The sequence below is a fragment of the Mus caroli genome, unplaced genomic scaffold (genome assembly GCF_978045245.1).
Source record: "Mus caroli unplaced genomic scaffold, Mus_caroli_1 scaffold_2, whole genome shotgun sequence".
Taxonomy (NCBI): domain Eukaryota; kingdom Metazoa; phylum Chordata; class Mammalia; order Rodentia; family Muridae; genus Mus; species Mus caroli.
In genome coordinates this window covers 67,949,915-67,975,971 of record NW_028227257.1, presented here as the reverse complement: position 1 = coordinate 67,975,971, position 26,057 = coordinate 67,949,915, and the positions used below count along the sequence as shown (strand labels likewise).

General features: G+C 42.4%; 2 protein-coding genes across 3 annotated transcripts in view; one reads left to right on the top strand and one right to left on the bottom strand.

The window, feature by feature from the left end:
- Chrm5 (cholinergic receptor muscarinic 5) overlaps positions 1–5,543 on the bottom strand; it is a 52,516-nt gene extending 46,973 nt beyond the window's left edge. The window contains exon 1 of the mRNA XM_021156266.3: positions 5,236–5,543. The gene's annotated coding sequence lies outside the window, so the exon portion shown is untranslated. The remainder of the gene's footprint in view (positions 1–5,235) is intronic.
- Aven (apoptosis and caspase activation inhibitor) overlaps positions 1–26,057 on the top strand; it is a 147,555-nt gene that overhangs the window by 32,148 nt on the left and 89,350 nt on the right. The window lies entirely within an intron of this gene.

The following is a 26,057-nucleotide window of genomic DNA, read 5'->3' as shown; positions in this document are numbered from 1 at the left end:
TGAGTTTTGAAGCAATACCAGCTTATGCTTGTATTGGCACAGGCTTTTTCCACTGCCCCTTCTTATACAGGAATCACTACTGTTGGCATAGACTTAACTCATGGGAAATCCTGAGGTTCTGGTGTTGCTGTGATCCACAAACTCAGAAAGATTTGACTTAGGTACTTGTCTTAGGTAGGGTTTCCATTGCTGTGAAGAGAAACCATGACCAAGGCAACTCTTATAAAGGACAACATTTAATTGGGGCTGCCTTACTGGTTCTGAAGTTCAGCCCATTATCATCATGGTTGGAAGCATGGCAGTATCCAGGAAGGCATGGTGCTAGAGGAGCTGAGAGTTCTACATCTTGTTCCAAAGGTACACAGGAGAAGACTAGCTTCCAGGCAGCTATGAGGAGGGTCTCAAATCCAACCTCCCCCCCCCCCCCCCACACACACAGTAGTACACTTCCTCCAACAAGGCCACACCTACTCTAACAAGGGCACACCTCCTAATAGTGCCATTCCCTGGGCCAAGCATATGCAAACCAGCAGAGTCTAAGGATTAAAGCAAAAAGGAAAATATATGTAAGATTTCGAGGGCGTCATTTTCTCTGCTCTTATTATCCAATAGCCAATTTCATCATCGTCTCTTCAATTTCTGTATTGTATTTTATTTCATTTCTTTTTATGTGTGTGTGAGTGTTTTGTGTGAGTGTGTGTCTGTGCACTACATGTATACCTAGTGTCCTAGGAGGCCAGGAGAGGGATCGCTGTATTTCTGCCTGTTTGAGATCGTTCTTGAGAATGTACCAGAATATATTCCCATACTCATTGAACACCGCCCCCCCCCCATGAGCTCGTTCTGAACATACTTGAAAATAGACAATGGATGTGATTGTTATTCTCATTGCCCTCACCCATGAGTAACATAGAGTTTCATAGACAAGACAAACATACATTTTCAGTGATACTTGGCAAACTGTTATAGGAGAAGCAGTATCAAAGTGCTAAGGAAGGTTTTAGGCACAAATGGCTTTTCTGTAGATATTACTACACCTAGAAGACTATCCTTGTGTAGTCTGTAAGAGATGAGAGATTGTTAGAGTGCCTAAGACTTCAACTGTGCTCCAGCCAGCTTCTTTGGGTTATTATTTCAGAAAGTTCACCGTTCTCACTGGAGTAACTGAACTGGACATTATCTTTTGCTCAGAATTTGATGCTGTATTTCTCCAGCGGTAAATAGGAAAGCCCGCTGGTTCTCATGACACCACCAGCATGGCATCACATGACAACTATCAAAGCATTTCCCATTGATCTGCATTCTTGAATTATTTGACTTCTATTTCATGTTATATGAAAAATAGAGGATGTCAGGACTGTCCGACCGCCGTTCAGTAACAGTGTAATTAATCAGCACATAGGAGCAGTTACACGCCTTTACAGCCTCTCATATCCTCTCACCTCAAGCAAGAGGTGGGACCATGAATAATGAGCTTGCCTTGTGATCACGTGTGGAGATATTATTGCTTTGTGTTGAGTACTTATTTATGATCTGAACTAGGAGGCTGTCACAGACAAGTAGGATTTTGAGCTGGGGCACTTGCTATTGCCTAAAGGGAAACTGCATCGGTATTTGTGGAAGAATTTTCTGGTCTGCATTGTCCTTGGAAGCTAGAAGAATGGTGATAAAAAGAGGGAAGATTGCCCATATGTGTACATGTTTGTAAGCTCTTGCCTTTATTTCGTTTGTTGAGTTCTGACTTATAATTCCAGAGATTTTTTTTTTATTGTTTCTTTGTGAATTCATGTTGAAAGACCTTATAGAGCAAGTATTTTTAGTAATGAAGGGGATTCTTTCTTAATGAATTCTTGTTTTCTTAGAAGGGTGTTCACTAGATCACATGCTCACATGCTACCATGTTAATTACCCTGGGCGTCTATACTTCAGACTCTTACGTTGAGAGGCACTGTATTTCCCATTTGGAGTATACAGAGAGCTTTTCTCAAGGTTTTTGAGCAGCATCGATGTCTCCAGTTGTACTGGGGTATAGTCTCACTCCTGAGTCTTTTCTGACTATTGCTCTACTAATGTCTGTTGCTTACTGGAAGTGTCTTCATTTTCATCTTATCCTCATCTGTGAAATCCGGTGACATGATGTTTACACCCCCATGATGTTTCAAATGCTTAGTGAGGTAAACTGCGAGGTGGTCCTGTACGCCTTCATACTGGATGCTGCAAAATGACAGGTGCTGGGGAAGGAGTTTTCTTTCCCTAAATCAGCTCCTGTCATGGATCTCTCTGGTGTCTCAGTGGTCTGACTTGAAATGAGTGTGCTTGCATCTCTTCTGCATCTAGCTCCCCGGAAAGGGTATAATCATGTGTGATATCAGCCAATTCCCCAGTCACAGTCTGTGATGTCACAAACCAAAGATCATTCTCCCAGCAGGGACAAGATGGAGAGGAGGAGACTGCCCATGATGATTCCATCCTTATTCATATTCAGTTACTTCCTAAAGAAAATGAACCACAAGGCCTAGTCCTGCTGAAATCCTACTGAAATACCCATTGACTTAAGCAGAGCATGGCATCCCCCTCCATACTATAGTGAAAAACTCAAAAAATTAAAAACTTGAAAGTTATGCAAATATACATAAGCAGATACATACTTAAAGTAAGGTTTCTTGATATGATAAATGCTAATACATTAACACGAATTTTACATATATTCTAATTAGCATACAAATATAACAGTAAAATTTGTTGCTTGTCATTTTAGGTAAAATTACCTTATTTTAAAGACAGGTATAATATCAGCGCCACTCAATGGAAAGTCTTACTTTGACTCATGTACCTCTTTTTCTCGTAGTTTAAATAGGTATGCTTATAGTGTTTGGCTGATGTAAATGGTCAGAGTCTATGATATATGATAATGGATGTCACTAGTAAGGATATGGTAGCCAAAACGTTTACCCCAAACCCCTTACGTGGGGCTGCCAGGATGGGTCAGTGTGCTAAAGCATTCGCCATGTAGCCTGGCAACCCTAGTTCAATCTCACATAAAGGTAGAAGGAGATGGCTGACAGCACAGAGTATGCTCAGACCTGCACAAAAACAAACAAACAAACTTGCTGGGCATGATGGAACATTCCCAGAGAAAGGCAGATCTTGGAGTTTGAGGCCAGCCTGGTCTATCGACCAAGATCCAGGACAGCCAGGGCTACACAGAGGAACACTCTCTCAAAAAACCAAATAAGTAAATAAATAGTAAAATGAAATAATAAAAAACGCTTATCCATTGGTACCTATGTGATGCTAAAGATCATGGTGTTTTTAGCTTTTTAGTCCATCAGTGATTGTAGACTGTTCTGAGTTACTGCAGTTTTGGGGAAGCTGTCACTGAGACTGACATAGCTTTCTGAATGGATTATTATAGACAGGAGAGAAAGTGATGGTTCACTGGGACCGATGCTGTTAGAGATTAACTTGGAAGTTTGTATTTCATATCTGTCTGCCCATCCATTGTCATAGGAGGATAAGCTATGGAAGGAAGCAAAGTCCCTAAGAAGTGGGGTGTGAGTCTTCCTCAGAAGAGCGAGTAAATAAAATATCAGGAACATTAGCTTACATCCCCTTCCGTTCTGATGATCCGAAGCCAACCAAGCACAGTGTTGTAAATCTCCTTTCCCTTGAGTTGTTTAAATATTATTACTTTTATTGAATTATATTTTATTTATTACTTGGCATTGTTCTCTTAGTATGCATTTAAAAAATGTCAATCTGTAAAGCTAGGTAGAAACAGATGAAAAGAACCTTTAAGGATTCAAGTAAGTCTTATATATTGTGTGTGGAGGGGGTGGGGAAAGGCCAGCACTTTAGTTTAGCTGTTACATAAATAAGACATTGGAATTTAGGATCCTTTCCCCACCTGAAACACACTGGTGTAGCTGTGAGTCGAGTCACTCCCTGTACTGAAATGAGAGCTTTCCTCTGGTGCTGGAAAGCGACAAGTGAGACTGCAGAGTGGCCTCAGAGGCCAAGGACGTGGGTCAACTACGGTTATCTGTGCAGTGTCTTGGAAAGAGTAAAGGAGGAGGGGTGTATCTCACTTTCTGAATTAAAAACTGAAAACAGAAATCTTTCAATGCCATGGAGACAATTTTCCTTCTTCCATGACTTTGTGCTGGGATGGAGCTCATGCCCTGCCCTGCGTAGGCCAATGGTCTGTCTGCTAAGGTGCTTTGCACAGCGCTCCTCACATTTGTGTTTAGAATAATCACTTTGGTTAGTTGTTTTTGGATTAGCCAGTTTCTTTAGCTAGGTGTGGCGTGCTTCTGTTGTTTTTCTTATCTCCACCCTTCCAAGCTAATAGAAATATGACTTGTTTTAGGGCTTTCGGTAAGATTTTTGAATCTAACTTCTCAGTTGAACTTATGACAGTGACTTCATTCTAGTGAAGTTGTAGGGAGGGCATTCAGATATCATCAGGTGAAGGAGGGCTGGCAGTTCCTGTCTGTGCGTTTTACACTGAGTCTCTTTAGAAGCCTCCCTCTGGAATGAGTGCAAGGGAGTTTCTGCAAGGCACTCACCCATTCAACTTCTCTCATGGCTTTGCATTCTGAAGTTCGAACCATCAGCCTTGGATGAAAACTTTTGGGGATTGAGTGCGCCAGACTTCATTTTGTTCTGTTCTTAAATGTTCCACTTGCTCTGCTACAGAAACATCTCTGCTATCTTTGGGGTAAATTCACCCCACCCTGGCAGTGTGCACTAGAGGCGTTTCCCTCAGTCTGGATGAGAATGACATCACAGTTTAGGGTTTTTGTTTTGCTAGGAATTAAATCAGTCATTGAGCCTTTTAACAGCATTGACAGAAAGGTTGCTACCCATGCTGGTGAGTTCGTTCTCCCAGTTCTCGAACCCAAGTTCGAGCTTGGTAAAGAGCTCTGTGGGTGCCTCCTAGATAGCGTTCTAGACTCTTCTTGTGCAGATTGCTTTCAAATTATTAAATAAAATTATAATTCTAAAAAAAAGAAGATAAATTCAGTGAAAAATAAACGGATGTTCCAGCCCTGTTATGACCAAGCTGTCTCACATTGCCCAAGTAGAAACAGGTGTTTACCTCAGAAGGCTTAAATCTGCATAAAGCTTATGGGAGAACCACATGAAATTCAAACCTCCTGGCTCCCTCACTGAAATAGCAGGTATCATTTCAGTTATCACGCTATGAATTAATGTTATAAAAGTGACTCTTACCTGGCAGGAGTTGCTTGAAGCTCAGTGAGGAAGGGTAAGCTCTCATACTGAAAATGCCTCGTCGACTTTTGCCGTGGTGATTTCACCCGTGTGTCTTAGTTCTTGCCGGTAATCCATGTTAGCACAGGTAGCAGCAAGGTGAAGATTCCATTTGGACAGGATTATGGAAATCAAAGGGTGAATTTTGCCTTTATCAGATAACAGCCATTGATCTGACCACAGTGCTCAGAACTTATTAAAAATTCATTGACTATCTCAGCAGTGAGAAATCGTGATTGCTCTTGCAGATGTTTCAGCCTCTGGAAAAGTTCTGCTCACCTGTAATTCAGAGAATCCAGTGTCCCCAGATCACGCTTGCTCTAACACTGTGTGTTCCAGAAGCACGGGTATTTATTCTTTAGCACCTTCTGCTTCCCTTGGCTTTCCCTTCACAACTTTCCGTCCGTCAGCCTCCTGTCTGCAGAGGTTAAGACTCTCCTTTCTTTCCCGAGTGCTTCTGTTAATACATCGCTCTAGTGCACTGGTTTCTGAGTGGTGAGAGAAAAAATCCAAAAGGAAGAACAGCTTTGCCACATCCCAGACACTGAACATGAATGAAGCGCTGATCGGATCCGTTCAAATCAGACAGCCAAGTGGTGGGATGCTGCTTTCATACATAATGAGCCCATTAATTACTCCTCCCCATGGACAGCAGTGCGCCCTGGCAGGAAGAGAGGAGAGAGCAGAGGGGCGGATGCTGTTCACTAGGTGCTCGCTGAGCAGCTTGCCACTGAAGAGGGAAATCAGGAGCGGCTGCAGCTCTGGAGTGTGATCAGGTAGACTAGGCAAGAGTTATTTTGACAGACAGTTAAATGACGTATTTTGGAAGGGAAAAAAAAGAGCTTAGCAAGAGGTAGCTGGGATGAGGCTCCTGAATGCTGGGCGAATGTGCATCTCTCCTGCTTGTCCCTCTGGCTAGAAAGATTTCCCACCTCTGCTATGCAGTATTTGCAGGGTTCTGTCCAGCTGTGTTAGCATCATGTAGTTTTCTCCAGTGAAAGAGAATTTATAAAAGGTCTTGGATGGAAAGCATATGCTGTGAGTTTAAAACCGATGACAGGAAAAGACTTTCCTTTCCTTAATTAAAGATGCACGCATTTTTATACATCTTTTGGCATAACTATTTTGTTGCTTTGGAATAAAGCATTACAAATCACTTGATATAAAATGTAATGAATGGTCTTCAACCAGTGTTTTTAAACTATGTGAAATTCTGATCACCTGTACATAAAGTATAGTTCTAAAAATTCCAGTTCCCTAATTTTTGTTCTTTAGTTGTTAACTCTGTCAGGGACCTCTCACCCTCTTCTCAGTGGAGCCTTTTAAGACTATGACTAGGTAGAAGGATATTTTAAAATGTTTTAATTATTAAATACTTAACACTTGGACAAAGGTGAAGGGAAATACATAGGACCCAATAGACCCATTTCCCTGATTCAATAACTGCCAGTGTTTTTTCTCTTTATTGAAATACTTTAAAGGAAATTTCATTTTTTTTTTTTTTACTTAACTATATGTAGTTTAAAAACCACACAAACCCTTTTCAGATGAACATATTACACATTCTCTGTGGCCACTCATTGGCCAGTCTACAAGGAATTGTGACTGTTTTACACAGGGTTTCTCAAGTGAGAAACACAAGCTCTGTTTTACACAGGGTTTCTCAAGTGAGAAACACAAGCTCTGTTTTACACAGGGTTTCTCAAGTGAGAATTCAAAGCAAACTTAGTTGTCAAGCATTAGAAACTTAAAACCTGACCATGATAACTATATATGAGAAAGAAGTAATTCTAATTTCATAGTTACCTTCCATGCAGATTTGTAGCATGAATATGCAAGAGAGCATCTCTCTAGTATTTTCTTGAACCCTTTCCTACTTAACACTAATGCCATAATGCTAAAAAGAATTGTAATATTGGGGCATGGAGAGATTGCTCAGTAGTTAAGAATACATATTGCTCTTACAGAGGATCTGAGCACCCATTTTAAGCAGCTTACAACCATCCATAGCTCCAGTTGTGGAGGATCCTACACCTTCTGGTCACCATGTGCACCCATACTCAAGTACACATAAATATAATTTCAACAACAAACCTTTAAAGAACTGGCTGTTGGATTGGTTCATTGCTTTCTGCGGATTTTCTTGACTCTGTTTAGAATTCAAGATTCTGTCCCTCTGTCTTGAGACATTCCTGGGGGCTGTGTAAATTCAGTCAAATATTGTTGCTGCTGAGTTAACACCACTTTGCTTGTTTTCTTATCAAGCACATAACATACTTGTATAATGAATATTCCAAAGTTTCACCATTGGTATGGGACAGAGTTCTGTGAGATAAAGACCTACCTAGCCAGTGAGGCTGTGGTGTTTATGAGGACCCGTGACTAGGGCACCGCACACCTCTCTCATATCTAGTGCTCTTCCCTGTGAATTTTAGTTTTTATACTTGGAAGAGTGAAAGAGCATTTGCTTGTCTACTTAACTTCTCCAGGGACGCAAGAACAGGAAGTTTAAGAAAGCTGTGTGCCGCACCTCCTTTGTTGAAGTTTATTCTCATTCAGATTCTCTTCTCTCGTTTCACTTCATCTCTCTAAGTGGCTGCGTAGATGAGAAATGAGAAGGTGAAATATGGGGAATCATTTAAAAGAGTGTGGATGGAAATTGTTTTCCTGTACCGATCTGGGCTTAAAGCCAGTGCTGAGGGCTTCCAGTTATGGAATGCCCCTCTTGCAAGGTGCCCATAAATCCTAGATAACGCACTGCCAAGGTGTTTGCTCTGTTGTTATGCTGTGAAGCATAGTAACTCTGTGTAGCAGTTTTACTGTTCTCAGTTATGCCTTGTTTCTCAAGTCCTGTTAAATAAGTGTTGTATGTGTTATACACTTAAGTATGTTATACACACTCAAAGAAGGCCCAGAAAGTAGTGCTATGACAATTATATAAGGATGAGCCAAAATGCCACTTTCCTCTTTCTAAGTGGTCTCTAATTATCCTTATCATTTATAACATAGAGCCAGTGTCAGGAAGGCATTTGTCCTGTTGGAAAGGCGAGGCATTGGCAGAGGGAGCAGTAATACTAGGCTGCATGGTTTAGGTCTAAGTTCCCACTTAAGTTCAAACTATGACCTCCCAATAAGCCTGGCTATAAACTGAATTATAAACATTCATTCTTCTAATTTAGAAGACAGTTCCAACCCCAAAGAAGCTGCCTCCTTTTTCCTCTGTTTGGGACCCTCGTCCATGGACCACTTACATTTAAGGTGGTTCTTCCTACCCCAGTTAACCTAATTTAGATGATTCCTTATGTACACACTCAGAGATGTGAGTACATGGTGAGTCAAAATCTTGTCAAGTAATTTCATAGTTACCTCCTATGCATTATCAAAGCATTGACTATCAAAGCATTCCTGGTACTGATCACGTTTATAGAAAACTACATTTACTTTTACTTTCTCCACTGTGTGTGGCTCTCTTCCCAACGTGGAAGATGTTGGGTTCTGGTATGATCAAGACAGTGGCCAAGAGTCCCCATCTGGCTCCTTCTATTCCTTACTGGGAAAGAAGAGTGTTTCTGATGCGCCACACTTCCAGTATCATTTTCAACAGCAGCTCTTCTCCAGCATGACCACCAACCTATCAACAAGGTATGGACTTTCTCTGAGATTGCAGATGACCTGCAGATGATCTTGAGAGTTGACGGTCTTTGAGAAGATGATGTGAATTTAAAGAGAAGAGATGTTTTCTTTTTCTCTGTTATGTCTTGAATTTATAGAAGAATGCTAGTTGTTTTGCTTTGTGGTTTTTGTTTTTTTTTCCAAGAAGGGTTTCTGTGTGTAGCTCTGGCTATATTGGAACTCATTCTATAGACGGGGCTGGTCTCTGCCTCCTGAGTGCTGGGATTAAAGGAATGCACCACAAGTGTCTAGCATTTTTTTTTTTTTAACTTTCTATAATTGTGTGTACTTTTCCTTCATGGTCTCTCAAATAGTAGTGTAGTGTATCTTAAAATGCTACACATAGATATTTCTCTCTCTCTCTTTTTTTTATAAATGTATGTGTTTATGGCGTGTGCATCTGTGTTGTATATTTGTGTTTGCCTGTATGACACACACTTGTGTATAGGTTTGTTTGAGTGTGCACATGGAGGCCCAGAGTTGCCACCGGATGTTTTCCTTGATTGTTCCCCGTTATTCACGGAGGCAGGACCTCTCAGTTCAACCCAGAGCTCATCAGTATTGCTGACTTAGCTAGCCAAATCACTCTGGGAATGCCTTATTTCAAGTGCTGGAATTACAGGCAGCTGCTACACCTACTTCACATAATATAGGTTGTGGGATCCAAACTCTGGTCTCCACACTTGCTTGTCAAGAGTTTTAACTATGGAGCTAGGCACTCATCTTTCATTTAAAAATTTAAAATTCAATTAGACATTCATCTTTCATTTATAATTTTAAAAGTTTAAAAATTACAGCAAAGTTGCCCATTAGGAAACAATTGCTTTCCTCCTATGGATATATCTGAATGAACCAAGAGTATTTTTATCTTCAAATGCAGATTTTAGAAACACGTGTGGACTTCTTGAGGTATCTACTCCTCTGTCAGCGCATCTTGATTTCCCTGCTTAGGCATTGACCTTTTCCCTCAAATTAACTGCAGGCAACCACTAGAGGTCTCCAGACCACACTTCAGGAAGTTCTGACTTTACAGGCTAGTAGACAGAATGAATACATTCCAGGAGACACTGGTTACTAAGGTTGGTCATTAAAGATTTATGAAGTATTCATTATGTTCCAGTACTGATCATAGCTTAAAAAAAAAGTGAGGTCTCTGCCCTTGTAGGGATGAATTCATAGGACCATGTATGACCCCAAACTGTAGCAGGATGCAAAGTGTTGCATCCTGATTGCCAGGTCCTTGAGATGTGCAGATATGTCAGAGTCCCTAGAATATTCTCTTAGTTCCTCATTCGTAGTGAGGTCATTCCTAGCCTCTTGCAATGGGACCCTGCCCCTTTATCAAAAGGAACCATTCTCTGTACCAGACTGTTTAGATAGGCTTTGGCTTTTGTTTTTCTTGCCAGCTCTATGTATCTAATCTTTAGGGAATCTCGTTTTACACACACACACACACACACACACACACACACACACTCTTTGTAAGTAGACCTCATAGAAGTTTGCTGCTTTATTCTAGAGAATGTTTTGTTTGTTAGGGTCTTTGTCCCACTTGAACCTCTGGTTCATAGAATCTTTGAAGTAGAATAGTGTCTGAGGGTAACGTGCTTGTCAGAGTGCTCTGTGCACTCTACCTGAAAAGCACTCAGTATGCTGATTGGCATGTCAGGGCAAGTGCTTACTCGATACCAGCCGTTGTCATTATTGCAGTGGAACAGAGGATGCTGTCACTTCTGAAAGGCACTGCAGAGAAGAGTTCGTTTCTTCCCCCGTTTCACACAGTAAATGCTGGAGCTCCATCCCCATCCTTTCTCACATGGGTATGCAGCCTGTTCTCTTCAGTGCTTCATTAGGAAGGCAGGCAGTCAATGTAATCATCACATTGTTTCATACCAATTTTATATAGATAGATATTTTCCTTTTTTTTTTTGAGACAGAGTTTCTCTGTGTAACCCTGGCTGTCCTGGAACTCACTCTGTAGACCAGGCTGGCCTTGAACTCAGAAATCCTCCTGCCTCTGCCTCCCAAGTGCTGGGATTAAAGGCGTGCGCCACCATACCCAGCAACTAAGTTATAATTGGTAGTTTCAAAACAATTTTAAGGATGACTTTAGAAGGCAATCAGCTAAGAGTTTTATAATAGTTAAGAGTTTATTTAAGTATATTTAAGCCAAGAGTTTTATAATATAATCTCATTTATATAAATGAAATGATATAGAAAGCCTGGCAACTGGTTAGTCTCTTAAACAGAGGTTCTGTAGACAATCCAAAAAGTTGTTGATTAGTCACTTTCTAGATGATGGATGGATCTATTTCTAAGCATAGAATCACTGTACATATACCAAATGGGCTACTATTTAGCTATTAAAAAGAATGAAATTCTATTATTTGTGGCAATATGGCTGGATATAGAGATTATTATGTAAAATGAAATAAGCTACACACAGGCAAGTATTATGTGACCTCACTTATGAGGACTCTAAAAGAAGCTGAGAGTAGAGTGGTTACCACAGGCTGGGGTCAGCAGTGTGTCAGGAACAGTGGGCACTGACAGTTCTGTAGGAGCAGTAAGGTCTGCTGTGCTATTGCATGGTAACATAACTATTGACTAATGTACTGCACAGTTCAACAGATCATAACAGAGGACTCAGAGAGTTTTTATCATTAAAAAAATGCTTGACACTCGAGGCAGAGGCAGGCAGATTTCTGAGTTCGAGGCGAGCCTGGTCTACAAAGTGAGTTCCAGGACAGCCAGGGCTATACAGAGAAACCCTGTCTTGAAAAACCTAAATAAATAAATAAATAAATATGCTTAAAGAACTCAACATGTTTAATATGATTCAGACATTATATAACACATACATGTGTAAAACATGTGACACATGGAACTGAATCCTATAGGTGTGGAGCTCAGAGCTACTACATTGGTGAGCCTTCATGAGTTGGAACACTTCATTTAATAAGTTTTGTGAATTATTTGAAGAGTAAATGAGAGGGACTAACTCCAAGATTAGGTAGTATTACATAAAGCTATTAGGGATACTTGGGTAGAAGCTAGAAAGAGACATTTTAAAGTCATCGTAAGTAGAAACAGCCATAATTATGAGGGTATGCAGGAAGAAGTGTGTGTGGGGTATACAGCAGGGTTTCAAACTGGGGACTCAGTGACCTAATGTTCTTTAAAGGACCTTTCTAAGTCTTAAGGTAGTTAAGAAATCATCAGACTTCTTGGACCTCTGGCTCTCACAGTCTTTCTCCCCCTGAGCTTTCGGTGCAGGACTTGTGTTGTATCCACTGGGCAGCAAATGATTAGCTGATTTCTGCATTTTAACCAGTTTTTTTTTTTTTTTTTCTATAGTGGACTCTGCTGCAAAGAAGAGCTTTTTTGATCCAAGGTGTGAGCTATACTTCCCTGTGGCATAAGGACAAGTTTTAAAATGCAATTAGGAGTATGTTGGGTTTAGTGAAGTGGCCGAAGTACATTCTCTAAACTCTAGAAGCTCATTGTCCTGGGTAGCTCACCTAGTTAGACGATTAGACAGTTGTTGGATCCCACTACTATCGAGCCTCTGGGGCATCTTGTTATGTTGGTCATTGTTGTGGTTCATAGATGTCACAGCTGTGTAGGGCCATTGATTGGCCCTTTCTTGGCAGATTTGTCTCCAAGAAATGGCAGGAAGTTACACCTAATAGGATAGTTCAACAACAAGGCTTCCTACATAAGCCCTAAAGAGTGACAACCCCAGCAGACATGTTTAATGAGCAAGGGGGGTCTCTCGGGGGCCTCTTCATGATCTGAGATTTATGCACAAACATCTTTTAGTATTTCTAATGGCAGCCTGCAACAAAATCTCTCTCTGACACAAACATCTGATCCCTCTTCTCAGCCCAAGTAGTGCAGTTGCCATAACAACCTGATGAGGGTGGCGCATTTGCTGCTGTGGTGAGGTTGTGTCCGTCGCAATTTTCAGGGTTTTAAAATTCAGCATGACATTCACAGATGTGACAAAGAATTCCATCTGTCCACTGATTTGATTTTCACTCAGTTAACTGTCCAAAATCACCACCCACCCCCATGTTGAAAAGGTCCATGAGTTTCGTGTCTAGCATTGGGCTTTTGTGTGTGTGTGTGTGTGTATGTGTATATATATATATATATATACACATACACACACATATATAGTGAATACATGTTTGTTTTTATTAGTAAATGATATAATTCACAGCAAATATAAAGTAGAAAATATAAAGTAGAAAGAATAAAGGCTGAAGCTGATTTTCAGTGGTTTCTTATTTGGTAAAAGCAATTTACATTTTCTGTTGTTCCCATACAAAATAATGGGTCTCATTGTGACATTTTCGTACAAATCTTTCATTTAACTTGGTGTCTTATCCATCTCCCTCCTCTAAGGCCACCTGACTCCCTCTGCCCACCTCCTGATGGCCTCCTACCTCTCCCTTCTGCTTTCTTGTCTGATGTGTTCCACTATTCTCTCTTGTCTTTTTCCCTTCCCCTAAGATATAGTCCTCCAATTCAGGATTCTCTTCCTCTCCCTCCCCTGCCCCACACACTGACACATGTGCACATGCGCACAAACAGATACACACACACACACACACACACACACAATGTCTACAGTCCACATCTAAAAGAAAACATGCAGTATTTGCCTGTTTTGAGTTTGGATTATTTTGCTTACCAATAATCTCTAGCTCCATCTATTTTTTCCTGTAAATATATTGAATTCAAATTCTATTCTGTACTTATACCACACCACACTTCGGCCAGTCAGGTGCTGGGCTTCATCTCATTGGTCCATTTCCTGGTTATTGTGAACAGTGCAGCATAAACCATGATTGAGAGAATATCTGTGTGGAATGCTGGCATAGAGTCCCTAGGGTGCCAGGAGAGTAAGAGATGAGCTCTACGTTTAGTAACTTGCACACTGACTTCTGTGGTGACCGTGCCAGTACCTGTTGCCAGCCCCTGTATACGAGGGTGTTTGGTTCGTTTTTATCAACTGGACATACACGAGAGTCAGCTGGGAAGAGGGAACCTCAGCTGAGGAATTGCTTCCATTAGATTGGCCTGTGGGCAGGACTGTGGGGGCATTTTCTTAATGTTTGGTGTGGGAGCATCCAGCCCACTATGGCTTGTGCCACCCATGGGCAGGTGGTCCGAGGTTGTATAAGAAAAGGCTGAGCAAGCCATGGAGAGTAAGTCAGTAGACAGTGTTCCTCCATGGTCTCTGCTTGAGTTCCTGCCCTGACTTCCCTCAGTGATGGATCGTGCCAGGGAAGTGTAAGGGAAATAAATCCTTTCCCTCCAAGATAGTTTGGTCAGTATTTTTTTTCCCCCACGGCAGCAGGAAAGCAAGGTATAGGATTACCCGCCCCCCCCAATTTGTTGTCATTTGCTTTCTTTTTGTGCATGTGTGTGCAAAGTAAGCTATACGAATTTACCTTCATTTATTTACAGATCCACCCAGTTATCCTAGCACCATTTGTTAGTGCCTGTCATATCTTCTTCAGTGTTTGTTATTACCAGTAGCTGGTATGCCATGCGCTCTGGTCGCTCGAGTCAGCTTAAGCCGAGAGGCTTGAAAGCTACTCTTGAGGCAAAAGAGTTTCACAGAAACTCGCTCCTGGAGTCTGGCGTGCTCTCTAAATTTTCCATTCCCGAGTTAGTCTAGTGGATGGATCCACATGCTCTCTTTATTATAAGTGCCTTTTAAGATTGAATTCTGACATAGCTAAAGCCTTCCACCAGTGTTCCAACAGTCCAAGAACATCCTTGAGCTAGACAGTGACATTCAGCTATCACTTAGAATAAAGGCCAAGTCGCTCCCATATACAGGAATTTACAATGGTATAGGAAGTAGATCGGGCTGTGGTTTTAGAGTATTGCATTATTCATGAGATGGTTAACTAGAATGGAACTCCCTAGTTAGAACCATGACTTGGGTGTGAAAGCCCTGCCCTAGGAGAGTAAAGACCTCACACCTGGCTTCTAAGACTATAGCTGAGTTACACCCACACACACCCACACACACCCACCCCCCCCCCCCCCCCACACACATGTATTTACAATGGCCTAAGGGGAAGGTGGACTATACAATAGACTAAAATAGGAACTATGGCAAGGGCACGAAGCCCTTGACCCTGGTTTCTAAGATTAAGTGAATCTTAGGTGGAGCCCTTTTTGATCCCAGTTGTTAACAATGAATTCTATCCCAGGTGGTTCCTGTTAGACCTTCTGTGTTTGCATTCCTCTGTTTTATGTAAGATTCCAGTAACCTCTTTGTACCTTGCTGGTGTGTCACCCAACTTCCTTATTGTCTTCTGCATAAAAAGTCTGATGCTCGATTTGACAGTACATTCAGATTCCACACGACCTCTCCTGTGTGCATCTGTTTGTCATTCATCCGACGCTTTGCCCACCTGCGACTAGAGACCCGTTCCATGCAGACAAAGGGGCCTAGAGGGTCTGCGGCACTGGTACAACCACCTAACTTTCTACAAAGGTGTCAAAAACTTGTATTTTATTGCTGACAGGAGCCCCCATTTCTGAGCAGGTCTTTCCTTTTAAAATGAGGAAATCAAATTAAGGCTCTGGAGGCAGGGTGGACGAAGAGCAGCTCACCTGGTAGGAATGATCCTCAGACAACAGAGCAAGCAATGCTGGGACTCAGCAGCGTCTGCTTGCCATCGCCTTGATCTCAGGATGGCATGCCTTGTTGGGATTTATGCATTTGCAGAGAATATATGATGGGGTCTGAAGACATACACAGTGTGATAGAAATTTCTTTCTGGGGCTGGTGAGATGGCTCAGCAGGTAAGAGCACTGACTGCTCTTTCCAAAGTCCTGAGTTCAAATCCCAGCAACCACATGGTGGCTCACAACCACCCTTAATAAGATCTGATGCCCTCTTCTGGTGTGTTTGAAGATAGCCACAGTGTACTTATGTATAATAATAAATAAATCTTAAAAAAAAAAAAAGAAATTTCTTTCTGTATGTCCAGACTCCAGGGCAGTTACTGTGTTGAATTCATGTGTTCAGTGTGTGCACAGCAAGGCCACTTGCTGCTTCTAGCTTGCAGTCCTTGCTGGCTTGCAAACCTTCTGTGCTGCTTTTTCCTAGTCCTTGATCTAGTGACCTGCAACTTGTTTAGTGTAACTAAGGAGCAGCACAGAGAGGGGGAAAGGGATGTCTCCCAGGCAGGGGGAGAAAGAGTGATGGCTTGCCCTAGTGCTTTGAGGGCTGTGGCTGTGGGTGTATGAGAGGCTTAAGAGTCAACGGTGGGCCTAAAGATAGATTTGTTATCAGGCTTCCTACTAGACTCTGGAACTTCCTTGAAATATGCATGAAAGAAAGCACAGTGGAGATAGCAATGCAGGCTCTCATAGCTTTGCATTCTAACCCAGGCAAATGGGAGGCAACAGAGCCAGGAGTCTAGGTATGCTGGTGGGAAACTCTTAGAAAGCAGGTGATGTTTCTGCTGGCTTTTAAATAGCAGGCAGGACTGTACCACACAGGGAAGCTGTACATGGAGGATGCTGTGCTTTAGACCCGAGATGGAGTGTAAGTGAAGAGTTGTACATATTAGGCAAGTACTGACTGCTGCCACCAGTGCACCTTCAGGTCTGAAGGAATTAGACACACCTTTAATCCCAGCACTCGGCTGGCAGAGGCAGGCTGATTTCTGAGTTCGAAGCCTGCCTGGTCTACAGAGTGAGTTCCAGGACAGCCAGGCCTACACAGAGAAACCCTGTCTTAAAAAACAAAAACAAAAACAAAATAAAAAAAACCAAACAAACAAAAAAACAAGAGAGAGAGAGAGAGAGAGAGAGAGAGAGAGAGAGAGAGAGAGAGAAAGTGCTGTAATCACCTGGAATTGCTATACTTTTGTCTGGCTTTTCCTATATAATACATTGATTCTGAGATTCACCCAGGTCAGTAATTCCCTTTACTTCTGTGTTTTCTAGCACATGGCCACAGCATAGCCTGTCTGTGTCTAGTAGCTCTCTTACTGATAGACATTTGTTTTAGATTCAGGTTTGAGATGTTATAAAATACCCAGAGCTTTGCTATGCAAGTCCTCATGTGAAAGAGCTTCACTTCTCTTGAGTAAAATACCCAGGGGTAGAATTGCTGGGTCGGAGGGGGATTTATCCTCCGTTTTATAATAACCCCAAGTCATTCCCCACAGTGGCGGGAGTGTGGAGAGTCTCACTGTGGCTGGATTCTCACTCACTTCTCTGAAGATCCTGCATATTGAGCAGACTGAAGGACTTTTACCAACGAAGAAAGACCTTTGGTGGATGGGGAAGCAAGTCAGCATTGCCCTTGGGATTACGCATTTACCCTCAGTGATGCTCAGTGAGCAGATAGATCTGAGAGCTGAATGTAAATGAAGTTCAGGATGCCTTCACAGAACATCCACTAATGGTTGCTGTGTGCTGATCTCCTATAGAGCTCATAAGTAAAATAAGTCCTTATAATCTAAGAAAATAGAAAGTAGTACTTTTTGTCTAAACTATGCCTAATCTTAGTTTATCTGAAAATCATTTTCCTAGAAATTCTAAGCATCAGGGAATCAGAGCAAAAAAACCTCTAAAAATAAAACCTCACATCATTTCAAATCACTGGGATTGGCCCCAGTGGAGAGGCCGACTGGGGAAGAAGTTCCAGTCAGACTGCATATTATATAAAGATTAAGTCTGCGTGTGTCGAAAAGTTTAGTGTAATCACATTAGACTCTGTTATAACGTTAGAGTGGGGAAATATTTTAAAATACAATCCGTAATGCAGAAACCATCACTGAAAAGAGTATTACATTTTGTTGCATAAAAATTTCTATAGGGCAAAACCTACTAGAGCCAGGGTAAGATAGAGGCTCTCTGTGGGTGGGTGTGTGGTGACAGTGCGGGGCTTGGAGCCTTGCTCCCTGAGAACTACCTTTGGATACACTGCTGAGTCTTAGTAACCTTCTGAACGGTTCCAGTATTCTGGAGGTGGAGGCAGGAGGATCACTTGTTATTTTGAAGCCAACCTGGCCTACATAGTGAATTGGGGCCAGCCTGGCTAATAGTTCATATTAATAAACAAATTAAACAAATGACAAAGGCTTTAGGGTAGATTGTTGACCGAAAGAAAGTAAATGCAAATAGTTCTTAAACACCATGAAAAGATGCTCAACCTACTCACTATTTTAAAAAAAGGAAAGGAAACTAGTTAAACTTACATATCTGCTTCCAGTCACTTGTCTGACAGAAATCAAAGTTTGCCGGACCCTGTGCTGGAGAGGATACATTGTAGGGTGGGTGTTGGCTGAGGATAGTTCAGGTTGGGAGCAGAGAGCTGGAGGTCAGAAAGCAAAGTTCTTCAGAACGAGTCAGGCAGAGTAAAACAGGGTGGGCACACTGACTGTATCGAGCAGCAGTGGCTGGTGAAACTGCAAAGGGAATCGGGAAGACCAGACCCATCACTGACACACTAGTCGAGTGGAGGCAGGCAGCCCCGCATGTGCCCACGGCTCAAGAGCATCACTTGGTGGTGCTCCCTCAGGGTCATGATGCAATGTGGCATCTCTCTATTTCAGAAAGTGGTTAAAAAGGATTAAGTGAAAAAGCTATCCACTTATTAAATGTTAATTATCTTAGTTAGAGTTACTATGGCTGTGATGAAACACCATGACTAAGGCAACTTGGGGAAGAAAGGACTTATTTCATTCACATGTCTATATAACAGTGCATCATCAAAAGCTGTGAGGGCAGGAACCCGGCAGCAGTAGGAGCTAACGCAGAGGCCATGGGTGAGTGCTGCTTACTGGCTTGTTCAGCCTTCTTTCTTATAGAACCCAGGACCACCAGCCTAGGGTTGGCCCCATCCACAGTGGGCTGGTCTCTCCCCCATCTATCACTAATTAAAAGATCCTGCCTTACAGGCCTGCTTACAACTCGATCTTAAGGAGGCATTTTCTTTTTTCTTTCTTTTTTTTTAACTTTTTATTGATTCTTCACCCCAGTCCCACTCATCTCCCCCTCTCCTCCCCTCCACCCTTGCAACCTCCCCATCAAAATAAAGCACAACCAAACAAAACCAAAACAAAGCATAGAAAACATGTCATCAGGGAAGTAGTGTCACAGTGTGTCCACAATGTATCACTCTGTCCACCAATCTTCACTTGCATATGTCATTGCAATGAGTTCATGGTCTGGTTCAAGGCCTCTGGCTTCTGTGACACCATCAGTACTGGAAACTCACTGGGACGCCTCTCAGAGCCTGTTATTGCCCTGTGTCATAAGGTGTATTGTGGAGTTTTTTGCTATCCCGCTTTGTGCTCCTGGTAGGTGGAGTGCTTCCAGCCACTTCCAGCGCAGGAACTCTTTGGATTCCTGAATGAAGGCACACACACATTACTTTATTTTTGAAATGCCTTGGATAACTCAATGACTGAGCACTCCTGAACCTTCCCCTGCTGCCCCAGGCCCAATGGGGGAAGTGGCCAGTGGCCACCCACCCAGTTCTCACATGGCTGGTTGACTTTCTCTCCTGAAGCTCCTGCATCCCATCCTTCTTCCCGGACTCATGGTACAATCTCTCTCTTTTCTCCCCTGTGTCCTAGCCTGAGGAACTCTAAGGGTGCCCCCCACCCCCCTTTGCCCAGTCATTGGTCGAAGGCATCTTAGTTGATCGGAGTTGATTGATCAAAAACCAGCTGGGGACAAGGACCTTCAGTGTTCTGACATGCAGATTCCTGATTGAATCAAAGCAGTAGAACCAATCTCCAACAATGAAGATCTGCAGCTTTGGATCATCAGAACTGTCCCTTTGAGACATTCCAACCATTTGAAGAGGATATAAATTTTGGGATGATCTAGCTAGGTTACTTAATGCCTCTTTCTGCAGGAGGCAGGGTTATCTCTCCCTCTCTCATGCCCTCAGGTTGGCTCATCTGCAATTTTCTGACTGGAGATTGTCTCCTTTCAGATAACTTTAGTTTGTGTCAAGTTGACATAAAACTGCCAGGACAGTAATGTAAAAATACACTGTTGGTTATCACATATTTGTAGGTAAGCTGAAATATCTCTTGATTTTGTTGCTTATTACTGTTCCTAGATTCTTTTAGGAGCAACATTTGGCACAGAGTGGGGGAGCCGTCCTCTCGCTCCCCATCTCCCCGTGGTTACAAAGAAACAGGTGATGTAAGTCTACTAAATGAGAGAAGTGCCACTATAGGGTTGGCTTTCAAAAAGCAAACGTACAGGAAATTTGAAGGGATAGCTCTCATTATTTAGTCCCTCCTCTTAGTTTTCTTACTCCTGTTCATTAGTACTGCTACATTGCTTGTTTTAGTCCCAGAACTGTAAGATGCATGGTGTTGTTGAAAATTAAGTCACTGTCATTTTTAGACTTGTTTAGAGTTGAAAGAAAAAGCTAGAGCAGATGACGGCTGGAGATACCCAGTGCCCCAGGACACTGGCATCCTAAACATTGCATATTAAGCCTTCAGATATGAACACTAGGGGTCAGTAGGTCAGCAAATATTTAATGAGATTCTTGTCTGCCCACATTCCTGACAAAGAACCTAATTATGTGCTCAAACTAGAAAGATAACTTGATTTACATTTTGACTCCTCACAATTTAGTTGCGATTTAGATTTTTTCCTGTAGTTTATTTCAGTGTCCATTTTGAGTCACAAAGGCACAAACTTAACCAGGAAGGAATATATAGTAGAATAATAAAGACACTAACCAACACAAACCTCTTGGTGATTTTTCTGACAGGTCAGGTTTCTGAAATTTATTAAAAATAACAATAAAAAGAAGAAGTGCTCTGAAGTTGAGTAAATGCTGTTGTTATGGTGTCGGAAAAGCAGGCATCTGTTGACTTGAGTTCCTACCAGCAGGCCCTGTCCAAGGTATCGTGGCTCCAGTGAGCACTATATGTAACTGCTAGATATTTTACATTAGCCCTTTCAGTGACTCTCTAGTTACAAAGCTTAATGGCCGGGAAGATGTTGGCAGGGATAGCTGACCTATTGCTTGCCTCAAAAGAGTTGAACTTATAGGACTTGGAAGCAGTTGGAAAACTCTTAATGTTCTAACACTAATCAGCTAGAGCTGTGTGCGTCCTTGATGTATGCTTTTTTTTTTTTTTTTTAATGTCAAGCCTCTTCTGGACAGCGTTTCAAATAATGAGTCTTTCCAGGTTCAACTGAAAGATGCCCTGAGATGGATTTCAGATGAAATAGCCTTTCGCTAATGGCACTGGGGAAAGCTGGAATAGATCCACAGCAGCCCACAGAGTAATAAACAAGTTCCTTATCTTTATTTTTAAAGAGGAGGGATCCTCAGAATTTAGATGAGGACCCATCTTTGAGCTAAGAGATAAAGGGAGTGTCTCGGAATTTAGCAGGCAGGAAGCCCTAATTTAGGAAGCTAATCTTGGTTAAGGGCACTGACTGCTCTGCCAAAGGTCCTGAGTTCAATTCCCAGCATCCACATGGTGGCTCACAACCATCTATAATGTGATTTGGTGTCTTCTTCTGGTGTGTTTGAAGACAGCTACAGTGCACCCATGTTGTCACATCCCATCTCAGAGATGCTATGGGATACAAGTTTGGCAGCTTTGGGAAGGAATTAGATCGGTTTAATCTTTACCTAGGTTACAAAAGCCACAAGGGGTCACCATAGCATGAACTCTGTTAGTGTTAGGAATGGTTGCTTGCCCCCCTCCCATAGGCTTGGTAGCAATCCTCTTCCTAATGCCCTGATGTTGCACCTCAGACCAGGTCTTAGTAGAGTAGGAAAGTTTGAGTATCTTCTAGCTCAGTGTCCCTCTTAACTGAATTTGCAGAAGGGCCTCAGCAGCTATCTCTTTTCAGGGAGAAAAGACCTCATCTGACTCTCCTGGACAGTAGTTGCTATTTTGCTTGATCCCCTTTTCACTTTTGTTATTTTGAATCTTCCTCTGTCGTTAAAGACCTTGAAGGCCATTTTAGTAAGGTCATTTTGAGGGTCATCCCCCTGCTTTCTGGGCTTTTTGCTATTATGTGAAGAACTGGTTGATAAAGTGGGTATGTAGCTAGCATGTTCCTGATTCCGTGTTGGGACTTAAATTGCTTTGTTTAAAAGGTCCTGCCGCAAATTAGCTCATACGGGCTGCTGCATTTCTTTTTAGCTCTTTGACTGGTTTCCTGGATCTTATCATAATTTTCAGCCTTGAGGAAGATGTTTTTCATACCCTGGATCAGGCAGGCTAGGAAACGAGCCCTGTGTGACAAGTTGGCAGAGCCAGGGCTCCAGTCCCGCAGGATACTGGTCAGGGTCTTAGGTGTGAAGTCTACCGGGAAATACCACTGCTTAGCTCCATATCCAGCTTTGTTTTTCTCTAATGTTGTAGAAGAGAAAATAATTCTTGAAAAATGGGAGTGTATGAACATGTAATATGTTGGAATTCTTTGGTATATCTGACAGTATTGTCTGAGAAAGAACCAAGATTTATTTTGTTTTATTATTATTATTTTATAAAGCAAAGAGATCAGATTGAGACACAGGGATGTGTATACATGCAAACCAGCCACTCGGAGAAGTGAACCAGCTACAGGGGGACTAAAGTTCCCACGGAGTTTAAGAAATATTAAATCTTTGAGTGTATTGTAGCAGGGGAAAAGTCTGGGCCTATGGAAAGGCTCAGCAGGGGAGTGCCAGAGACAGTTGGGGGTGGGCTGGAAATGGGTTGTTTGAAGTTGGTGCTGGAAGGGAAGGGAAGGGAGAGCTTGAGACAGTCCTGCAGGGAGAGTGGTGTGCAGAGCCCCAGGGAGGGGAGGGGAGAAACTCCGGAGGGAAGTGTCTTAGTCACTGTTCTATTGCTGTAAAGAGACAGCATGACCAAGGCAACTTATAAAAAGGAAGCGGTTTCCTGGGGCTCGCTTACAATTTCATAGGTGTAGTCCATTATTATCATGGTAGTGACCATGAGGCACACAGACAGGGACTGGAACAGTATCTGAGACCTTTACATCCTGGTTCCTAGGCAGAGATTCTAGGCTTGGTGCCTCTAACACCAAGTGTTGGAGTGTGTGAGGCTTATGGAGGCCATCCTTATTCAAACCACCACAGAAGGGAAAGATAGGAGTTGGAAGAGAAAGGCTGTGAGAATTTTCTGTCCCAAGTACGGGAATTGTAAAGGTCCTTAGGGCAGCAGGAGAAAGTGGCTGAGGGGCTGTGGAGGGGAGTGGTTCTGGGGAGTTGGGGAAAGGCTTAAGTTTGAAGGGCAGGAAAGGCAGCCCAGAGACACTTGGGAAAGTTGGGGCAGTGGCTGGAGTGGGAACGTGATGGTATTGCTCCAAGGGAGGGGAGCCCACACCTTTCCACAGACAGGATGATGATCCAAGGGAGAGGCACTCAGGCCTTTCCACAGGATGATGAAAGAAATCAGCTGTAACTGGGAACAAAAAGGTGACACCTCATCACTTGTAACTCGCCTTCTACCAAACTTGGTGTTTTAGGTGTATGTAGACATCTTTCGATAGTTCCCTGATGGGTATTTAAATGTAGATACTGATTGGTTTGTATTCACATTATTTTCCGTCTTTTTCAGATGGTAACTTTCGTTTCCACATCTAGTTTACCCATCTCAGAAAATTAGGCAAAACGATTTTTTTTGTTTGTTTTTTTTTTCAAGACAGGGTTTCTCTGTATAGCTCTGGCTGTCCTGGAACTCACTCTGTAGACCAGGCTGGCCTCGAACTCAGAAATCCGCCTGCCTCTGCCTCCTGAGTGCTGGGATTAAAGGCGTGCGCCACCACGCCCAGCCAAAACGATATTTTTAAAGTGTATGTTCCTTACATCCCACTCTTCTTGCTGTGTTAGGAACCCTCTTTAAAGAGTTAACTTAATGCTGCTCTTTCATCATGTCTGCAATTTCCCATCTTTTCAGAGGTTATTGTGAGCTCTTGCCATTGACTCTGTTGGTGCCTGAGTCAGAAAGGGAAGAAAACCTGAAACTGCAGTGAATAAGCCTTAATTTCCTTCTAGCCAGGAAACAGTGCAGGTGCTACCAATGACGGACAGGCATCGAGCTCAGCTCCCCCGTAGGCTCAGAGTCCCTCAAATAGACAGGGGAATCGTTTACAAGGTTTTGTTGCTTTCAGCTCTCTACATCCGTACCTCAGAAATCAACTGAGAGAATTTGCTTTTCTTCCTTTCCCTCTCCTTTCTCCCCTCTCTCCCCTCTCTCTCTCTTTCCTCCTCCTGCTTGCTTCTATACAGGATCTCATATAGCCCAGGCTAGTCTCACACTCACTATATAATTGTGGGGTGACCTTGAACTCTGGATTCTCCTCCGTTCTTCTCCCAAGAGCTGGGGATTACTTTCTGGCGTGTGTCATGGTACTGGCAGGTAGTACCATGAAGTACACCCCCAACCCCAATTTGTTTATTTACATTAAAAAATACTTTAAGGTATTGGGCTTTCTTTTCTGCTGGCCTGGGATGTATAGCCATCTTTCTACCTCAGCCTTCCAGAATGCTGGAATAGAGACATGCACTAACTACAGTGCTGTTGGGAGAGGTGAGTGTTCTAAAATGCCAGACTCCTGGACTTAGACTGACCCTGCTCAGTCTCCTAAGTAGCTGAGCCCACAGGTGCATGCCATCAGCCCTAGGTATTTTTTTCTCCTGATGTGATAAACAGAAGGACTTACGTTGTTAATCAAAAAATGATGCTTCTCTTGCCCTCATTTGTAAGTTGCTGTTCTCTGCACTGCCGTGTCTCTGGAGACGTTGAAAGCAAAATTAGACAGAATTGCATTGAACATATATCTTTGATTACTTCAGCCATGTAGACCCTGAGTAATCTAGCAATTGCTATAGAAAGTAGATGGATTTCTGAGCTTCCATGGTGAAAAGGCTGGATTGTGTGTGGCAGGCATTTGCGAGATTAATGGTGGCCTTGGTTTCAGCCAGCTCTGTGGAGAGGGCTGCAATTGATTCTCTCAGGAACAGAAGCATCTTTTTTAGTGAAGCTCCAGTTTTATTTTAAACTTTAATTCTGTTGAAGCTCCTTCTTGCATGATTACTGGGTTTGGTTTATTTTCCTCCAAAATTAGTTCTTAAAACTTTTTTATTTGTTATATGTGTTGTCCTGATAGTTCTAGGTCTTGAACACAGGACATAATCTTTATTGTGAGTCTTGTTATATGGTGACTCTAATATAGGTAGGTACCTTTTCCTTCCTAATTGGAACTAGCTTAATAATAAAAATTTCCTAAAGGCTAAAGACATTTGTCATATGGCCTGAAGGTAGAGACTTAAGACTTGAAGTCACTGTGGTTCATTTGATAAGAAGCACTTTGTGACTTTTCATAGACTTTGACATTTGGTAAAGTAGCTACTGTAGACATAATTAAAATGGATTGTAAAGTTTTATTTAAATGTTTCAAATAAATTTCATTTATGAAAATAAAGCAGAATTAATATTGCATAAGTTGTGTGTATATTTTCAAAGTATAAACAATTTCTATTAACATTTAGTTATGGATTTATCATTCACTCCAGAAAGATCCTTTGAGCTGTTGTTTTCAGCATTTTGCTTTAAGCTTGGGGATACTGTTGGGGGTTCAGAGAAGAGCAAGCAAGCTTTTGGTCTGAGGAGCTTCCAGTTTCTGGAGTGGGAGTGGAAGGATTTGTAAGTGTTTGACTAACACCTCATAGAGGTGCATAGGCTGTGCAACAAAAGGGGAGTGAGCTTTCTCTTCTGGGAGAGTTATACAAAGGAACTCTCCAGAGCACTAATTTTCAGGTGATGGCAGAGGGGAGAAATGAGCAGCGAGGGTGCAGAAACGGTAGTGGGGGAAAAGCCAGGAGCTCTGGGGACAGCAGTGTTGAATGCCACAGAGAAGTCAAGTCCCGCGAATATTTTTGAGGGGTTGGGGCTAGAACCCAGGTCCTCACGTGGAAGGCAGGTGCTCCACCACTCAGCTGCCCTCCAACCTCCGTGAAGAATTTCTTCCTCAGTCGTTCTGTACAGGAACCACCTTGGAGAGGGCAGCTTCAGTCGAGCTGTGGGGACCACAGCTGCAATATAAGCGGTTAAGGGTAC